Source organism: Nicotiana tabacum, chromosome 20, assembly GCF_000715075.1.
Source record: "Nicotiana tabacum cultivar K326 chromosome 20, ASM71507v2, whole genome shotgun sequence".
In the NCBI taxonomy this organism is placed as follows: Eukaryota; Viridiplantae; Streptophyta; class Magnoliopsida; order Solanales; family Solanaceae; genus Nicotiana; species Nicotiana tabacum.
In genome coordinates this window covers 12,049,045-12,056,248 of record NC_134099.1, presented here as the reverse complement: position 1 = coordinate 12,056,248, position 7,204 = coordinate 12,049,045, and positions in this window count along the sequence as shown.

The following is a 7,204-nucleotide window of genomic DNA, read 5'->3' as shown; positions in this document are numbered from 1 at the left end:
TGGTAAGTGGCCTATATTGGGTGACATGTATCAAGATTTTGTTCGATACTTTCAATAAAAATCAGGCGTTATCCCAGATCGCTCCTCCTTATCTAGAATGGAAAAGAAGCCGGAGGAAAGCTTTAGAGAGTTTGGGCTCAAATGGAGGGAACAGGCTGCTCGAGTCAATACCTCGATTGGTGAAGATGAAATGGTTGAGCTTTTCTTGCAAGCCCAGGGACCACCTACTTCAGTCATTTGATCCTGGCCTTGGGAAAGCCTTTCAATGATGTGTTAAAAATGGGGGAGCTAGTAGAAGAGGGAATCAAGTCAGGCAAAATCATGAGTTGTTCGAAAGACATTCAGAACATCCCAATAAGCTTGAGTGGAAGAAAGAGAAAAAGAAAAGATGATCCGATGGGCTTTCCCGATCAACACTTCCAGTCTCGACATCGTCCCCGTGGATATCCTTGTGAACCAGATGACCCTCCCCAATGCTACTTCTCTCCACAGAACTCCCAAAGTCGCACATCACTTTCCCAGTACCAGCTCCACAAAATGCCTATCTACCCTCACGAGCCTACCGAAAATCCCCTGGATCAGGTTTTCGGCCCAATCAAGCCTTTAAGAACGATAGGTTACAGAAGAAGAAAACATTCACACCATTGGGAGTGTCATATGCCAGTCTGTTCCAGAGGCTAAGGAAATTGGACATGTTGAAGCCGACCCAGATAAAAATGCCAAACCCTCTTCCAAAGAAGTTTGATTTTTCTCAAAGGTGCGCCTATTGCTCAGATGCCACGGGGCATGACATAGAGAAGTGTTGGAATCTGAAGATTGCGATTCAGAAACTTATTGATGCAGGCGACATTGTTGTGCAAAGTCCAGATGTAGTATACACTAGCCAAAGTCCATTACCTGTGCATAATGAGACACATATGGTGGGTATGATTTGTTTTGAAAAGGAATATGAGAATTCTTCTGAGGTCCTCGGAGGTCCACGTGCTGCGAAACTTTCAACGCTATCAGAGGTTGATCCTAAGAACGAGCAGGCAAAGGGAACCCAAAAGCAATTTGTTAAGAACAATGTGATAGAGATTTGTGAAGGTCTTAGTATTGTTGATGCAGAATTCAGTGGCTAAGATACCGTACTTGATAATTGGAAAGGCGCTCCATTTCTTGGCCAACCGGAGAGAAGCTTTGGTGGTTTAGATTGTTGTCATTTCTGTTGTCCGGGTTATTTCAGGGTTGTAATGCGGATATTGTCTTGTGATTCAAACCCTTCTATCCTTTTATTTTGTCTAGTTCCTTTAGTCGTAGTATCTCATTTAGTGTTATCTAGGTTTGTTTTAGGGTTGTACCCTAGTTTATTTTGTTTGTTTGTTGTTCAAACCTTTTCACCGTCTGTCTAATGCAATTCTCTGTTTTCTGCTATTTCTAGTCATTTGTTTTAGTTCTCTTCTCCTTTTTCAGTTCTTTTATAATGGTTCTAGTGACATGACATGCACAACATAATTCTCAGCCTGATCTTTAAAGGTCAGTTTAGTCAGGAAGCAATGAGACAATTTTGAATATGATGGGGACATTAGAGGGAAATAAGTTAAGGCATTGTAAGATCACTTCAAGCCCGAATTGTGTGAAACTGAGGCAGATAGAACATAAAGAAACCCTATTGAAATGCATCATACCACATCAGTTTTGCCCAAATTGACATGGGCCGTTCGTGGTAATGAGAGTGAGGGTGTTATCCAATTGTGCTTTGTAGTTAATAGATGTAGAAAGCGAATGTGTGGATATGGTTATCAAGTCTAGTACAATCAAAAGATGTTATAAATGTTTTCCTTGGTTTGTTTAATTATGTAGTTTGCATTTGGAATGTGTTGGAGATTGGAATGACGAAGGCATTTTGTTCTGCTATCTAAACAGTTTATCCTTCGTTACCCCTTTGAGCCTTATTTATTTTCTTTCATACCCCTCTTTCGGAATCAGTAACAAAGATCAGAAATGCAAGCGTGAAAGATAAGTAAAGGAAAAAGAAGAAGAAAGGAAAAAAGAAGAAAAAGAGAAGAAAAAGAAAAAGAAAAAGAAAAGAAAAAAACAAGAAAACAACAAAAAGAGAAAAAGAAGAAAGAAAAGAAAAGAAGAGAAAGAGGAAGAAAAAGGAAAGAAGAATCACAACAACAAAGTAATTTCTATGACATAAACTATGTTCGACCTGATTCCTTTAAAGGATACATAGGCAGCCTCACAATTCGGTCCCATCAAAAGAAAATCCCAAAAGTCCCCAAGCAAGAAACTGGGGCAGAAGTTGTGGTTGTTGTAAGAAATCTGATTACGAAAGTTGTAATTTTTAACCCATTTGAATTGTTTGAGCCTTTTATACCCTTTCTTTCTAACTTTATCCAAAAGCCCACATTACGGTCTAAAGAAAGACCTTCCGATCAGTCTTCATGAGATGCCAAGTCAAGCGAATAGAGGTGAATCATATCAGGGGCAACACTCAGGTCCAAACAAAGGAAATGAAGAATATACCATGAATCATATTGGCTTCAGGTTCATATACCGTGTATTGTGATGTTTCGAGAGTTGGTATTAGCTGTGTATTGATGCAGGAGGGTAGGGTTATTGCTTATGCTTCTCGTCATTTGAAGCCCCGTGAGAAGAACTACCCCGTTCATGATTTGGAGTTGGCTGTCATAGTTCACGCATTGAAGATTTGGAGGCATTACTTGTATGGTATGTCTTGTGAGGTGTTTACTGATCATCGTAGCCTCTAGCACTTGTTCAAGCAGAAAGATCTTAATTTGAGGCAACAGAGGTGGTTGAAGTTGCTTAAGGATTATGATATTACTATATTGTACCATTCGGGAAAGGCCAACGTGGTGGATGATGCTTTGAGCCGAAAGGCGGTAAGTATGGGGAGTTTGGCATATATTCCAGTTGGGGATTGACCTCTTGTAGTTAATGTTCAGGACTTGGCCAATCGGTTCGTGAGGTTAGACATTTCAGAGCCCATTCGGGTATTGGCTTATGTGGTTTCTTGATCTTCTTTATCTGATCGCATAAGAGAGCACCAGTATGATGATCCGCATTTGCTTGTCCTTAAGGACAGAGTTTAGCACGATGATGCCAGAGATGTGACCATTGATGATGATGGGGTGTCGAGGATGCAGGGCCGAATTTGTGTGCCCAATGTGGATGGGCTTCGGGAGTTGATTCTGGAGGAGGCCTAGAACTCGCGGTATTTCATTCATCCGGGTGCCACGAAGATGTATTAGGATTTGAGGCAGCACTATTGGTGGAGGAGAATGAAGAAAGACATTGTGAGATTTGTAGCTCGGTGTCTCAATTGTCAGCAGGTGAAATATGAGCATCAGAGACCGAGTGGCTTGCTTCAGCGGATAGATATTCTAGAGTGGAAGTGGGAGACGATCACTATGGACTTTATAGTTGGACTTCCACGGACTTTGAAGAAGTTTGATGCTATTTGGGTGATTGTGGATCGGCTGACTAGGTCCGCGTACTTCATTCCTGTATGTTCTGCTTATTCTTTAGAGCGGTTGGCAGAGATCTATATCCGGGAGATTGTTCGTTTGCATGGTTTCCCAATTTCCATCATTTCAGATAGGGGCACTCAGTTTACTTTGCAGTTTTGGAGGTCTAAGCAGTGAGAGTTGGGTACTCAGGCTGAGTTGAGCACAACTTTTCACCCTCAGACAGACGGGCAGTCTGAGCACATTATTCAGATATTGGAGGACATATTGCGTGCTTGTGTCACTGATTTTGGAAGGTCATGGGATTAGTTTCTACCATTTGCAGAGTTTTCTTATAAAAACAACTACCAGTCGAGTATTCAGATGGCTCCATATGAGGCTTTATATGGGAGGCGGTGTAGATATCCAGTTGGTTGGTTTTTGGGGATAGACTTGGTGCAGGATGCTTTAGAAAAGGTTAAGGTGATTCAGGAGAGACTTCATACAGCACAGTCAAGACAAAAGAGCTATGCTGATAGGAAGGTTCGGGATATGTCCTACATGGTGGGCGAGAAGTTTCTGTTGAAGGTTTCACCCATGAAGGCTGTTATGAGATTTGGAAGAAAGGGAAATTGAGTCCTCAGTCCATTGGGCCTTTTGAGGTGCTTCGAAGGATTGGAAAGGTGGCTTATGAGCTTGCCTTACCAACCAGCTTGTCAAGTGTGCATCCGGTATTTCATGTTTCTATGCTCCGGAAGTATATTAGGGATCCATCTCATATTTTAGATTTCAGCACGGTTCAGTTGGATGATGATTTGACTTATAATGTGGAGCTAATAGCTACTTTGGGTCGTCAGGTTCGAAAGTTGAGGTCAAAGGATATAGTTTCAATGAAAGTGCATTGAAGAGGTCGGCCTGTGGAGGAGGCTACCTGGGAGATCGAACGGGAGATGCAGAGCAGATATCCTCACCTGTTTGAGGCTTCAAGTTTGTTTCTTGACTCGTTCGAGGACGAACGTTTGTTTAAGTTAGGGAGGATGTGACTGCCCGGCCAGTCATCTCATGAGTTACCGCTCCGTTTTCCCCATTTTGCTTCTTTATGCTTTGTTTATCCGTGTTATGTGATATCGGGTTGATTTGTTAGGGTTCAGAAAGGAATTACTAAGGTTTGAGACACTTAGTCTCTTTTGAGGAAGGTTAAGTTGGAAAAGTCAACCGGATGTTGACTTATGTGTTAGAGGGCTCGGATGTGAGTTCTGATGGTTCGGTTAGCTTTGGGAGGTGATTTGGGACTTAAGAGCGTGATCGTAATGAGTTTTGGAGGTCCGGAGTAGATTTAGACTTAAATTGGCGAAAGTAGAATTTTGGCAATTTCTGGTTGGTAGGTGAGATTTTGATATAGGGGTCAGAATAGAATTCCGAGAGTTGCAGTAGTTCCACTGTGTCATTTGGGATGTGTGAGCAAAAATTCAGGTCATTTAGACGTGGTTTTGTTGGGTTTTTGATCAATAGCGGAATTCGGAAGATTTTGGAAACTTGGGCTTGAATCTGATGTGATTTGGTTGATTTGATGTTGTTTAAGGTATTTTGAAGATTTGTACAAGTTTGAATAAGGTTTTGGGATATGTTGGTGCCTTTGGTTAAGGTCTCGGGGGCCTCAGGTGAGTTTCAGAGGGTTGAACGGATCATTTTAAGTTGAAGAAAATTGCAGATTTTGGTTTTAGCTGTTGCAGGTATTTTACTCGTCGTGTTCGCTAGTGGACCCACGCGTTTGCGAAGAGTCAGTTGAGGAAGGTGGAATTTAATCCTTCGCGTTCGCGAGGAAGGCTACACGTTCGCGAAGGGCTGGATGTTTGTTCATCGCGTTCGTGAGAAGGGGAGCACGTTCACGTAGAGGAAATTGGTCAGCTGGGTTTGAGGTCGAGTTATTCATCGCATTCGCGAGAGAGGGAGTGCATTTGCGAAGAGTAAGTATAAGGAACCATCACGTTCGCGATGGGCATGTCGTGTTCGCGTAATAGAATTTTTTGGTCAAAGTCATTTTGTGCTTCGCGAACGCCAGGCATTGACCGCGTTTGCGAAGAAGGAATTAAGGCCTGGGCAGAATGTTTAAATACTCGTCTTGTCCGCGATTTTAGGGTTTATTTCTTCCATTGTTGGTCTTTTTTGGAGCTTTTTTAAGGGGATTGAAGAGGGATTCAAGGGGAATCACTTGGAGGTATGATTCTTTGACTTAAAACTCGATTCTAATGTAAATTCCACCTAAAAAATCATGGAAATTAAGCCAAAAATTGAAGAACTAGGGCTTGGGAACTTAGACCTTTGATTGAGGATTTGAACGACCATTTGAGGTCGGATTTCAGAACTTTTGATATGTATGAACTCGTGAGGAGATAAGGAACCTATTGATGTAAAAATTATTGAATTCCGAGACGTAGTCCTGGGGGTCGGGTTTTGATAATTTCGGGATTTATGTTATAAATTGATTATTTTCGCTTGGGCTTCGTTCCCGTAGCATATTTTGACGTCCTCGTTCTAATTTTGGATAGATTCAACTCGAGTGGAGGCCGATTCGAGGGGCAAAGGTGTCGCGAGCTAGAGATTTGACCGGTTCGAGGTAAGCAATGATTGTAAATGATGTTCTGAGGGTATGAAACCCCGGATTACACATCGTTGTGTTATATTGAGGTGACTGTCACACCTCCTTTTTACCTACACCCCCGAAAAAGGGGTATAAATACAAGGGAGTTTTTCCAATTAAAGGACAATCGAAACGGGATCGTTTATTTATTTGAAATCAGAGTCGCCACTTGGGATAATTTATGGTGTCCCAAGTTACCTGTTGAAATCCCGAATCGATGAAATGTTTGACTCTATTTTAACAGTCCGCGAACCAGAAATCTGAGTAAGGAATTCTGTTAACCCGGGAGAAGGTGTTAGGCATTCCTGAGTTCCGTGGTTCTAGCACGGTCGCTCAACTGTTATATTTGGCTTAATAATCTCATTGAAGAACATTTTGAACCTATGTGCAAATTTAACCTTTTAACCGCTTTTAATTGATTTTTAAAGAAGATTGAACGTCGTTTAAAACGTGCCTTTGGATTGCGCCACATGAAATGCACCCGCAATCCGGAACACATCTTATGCGACGTTTAGGATTTGGATTTGGTTCACATAAAATGCGCACCCGAGTTTAGGAAAATAATATTATTAAACTAAAACGCCTAAAGCAATTTCGCGCTTTAACTTTGCGAGGGTCATGGAAAATTCGCTAAATGGTACACCTCGAACTCTAAGGATCAAAAAAAAATTAATTACACAAAGGTCATGTTATTGTCATTTTTGTTTGGCTCGGCGCACCTCGATTTATTTTAATCAAGAGATCTCTTAAATTATTCACAAGGGCCACGCACTATCTTCTATTTAATAGCACCTCTTGAAATTACTTAAGAGTACGACTAATTGATATTAATCGGAACACGGGGCTGATTTGTTCAACTTAGGCGAATGGGCCTTAGTTAATATGGGCTAGTAATCAGTAAATGGGGCTGAAAAGGCGACAAAGGATCCAGATCCAATTCCCACGCATTTGGGCCCAAGGTAAGCCCAATTTCAAATCACCTGAGGCTACTGCGAACTGGACTCGCTATCGAGCCCTTACAGCGTGCGAGCAGGGGTCGAAATAACGGATATTAGCGCATGAAGAACGAACCAATCATGAAGTGAAATCCTTGTTATATCCGATCAAAAAC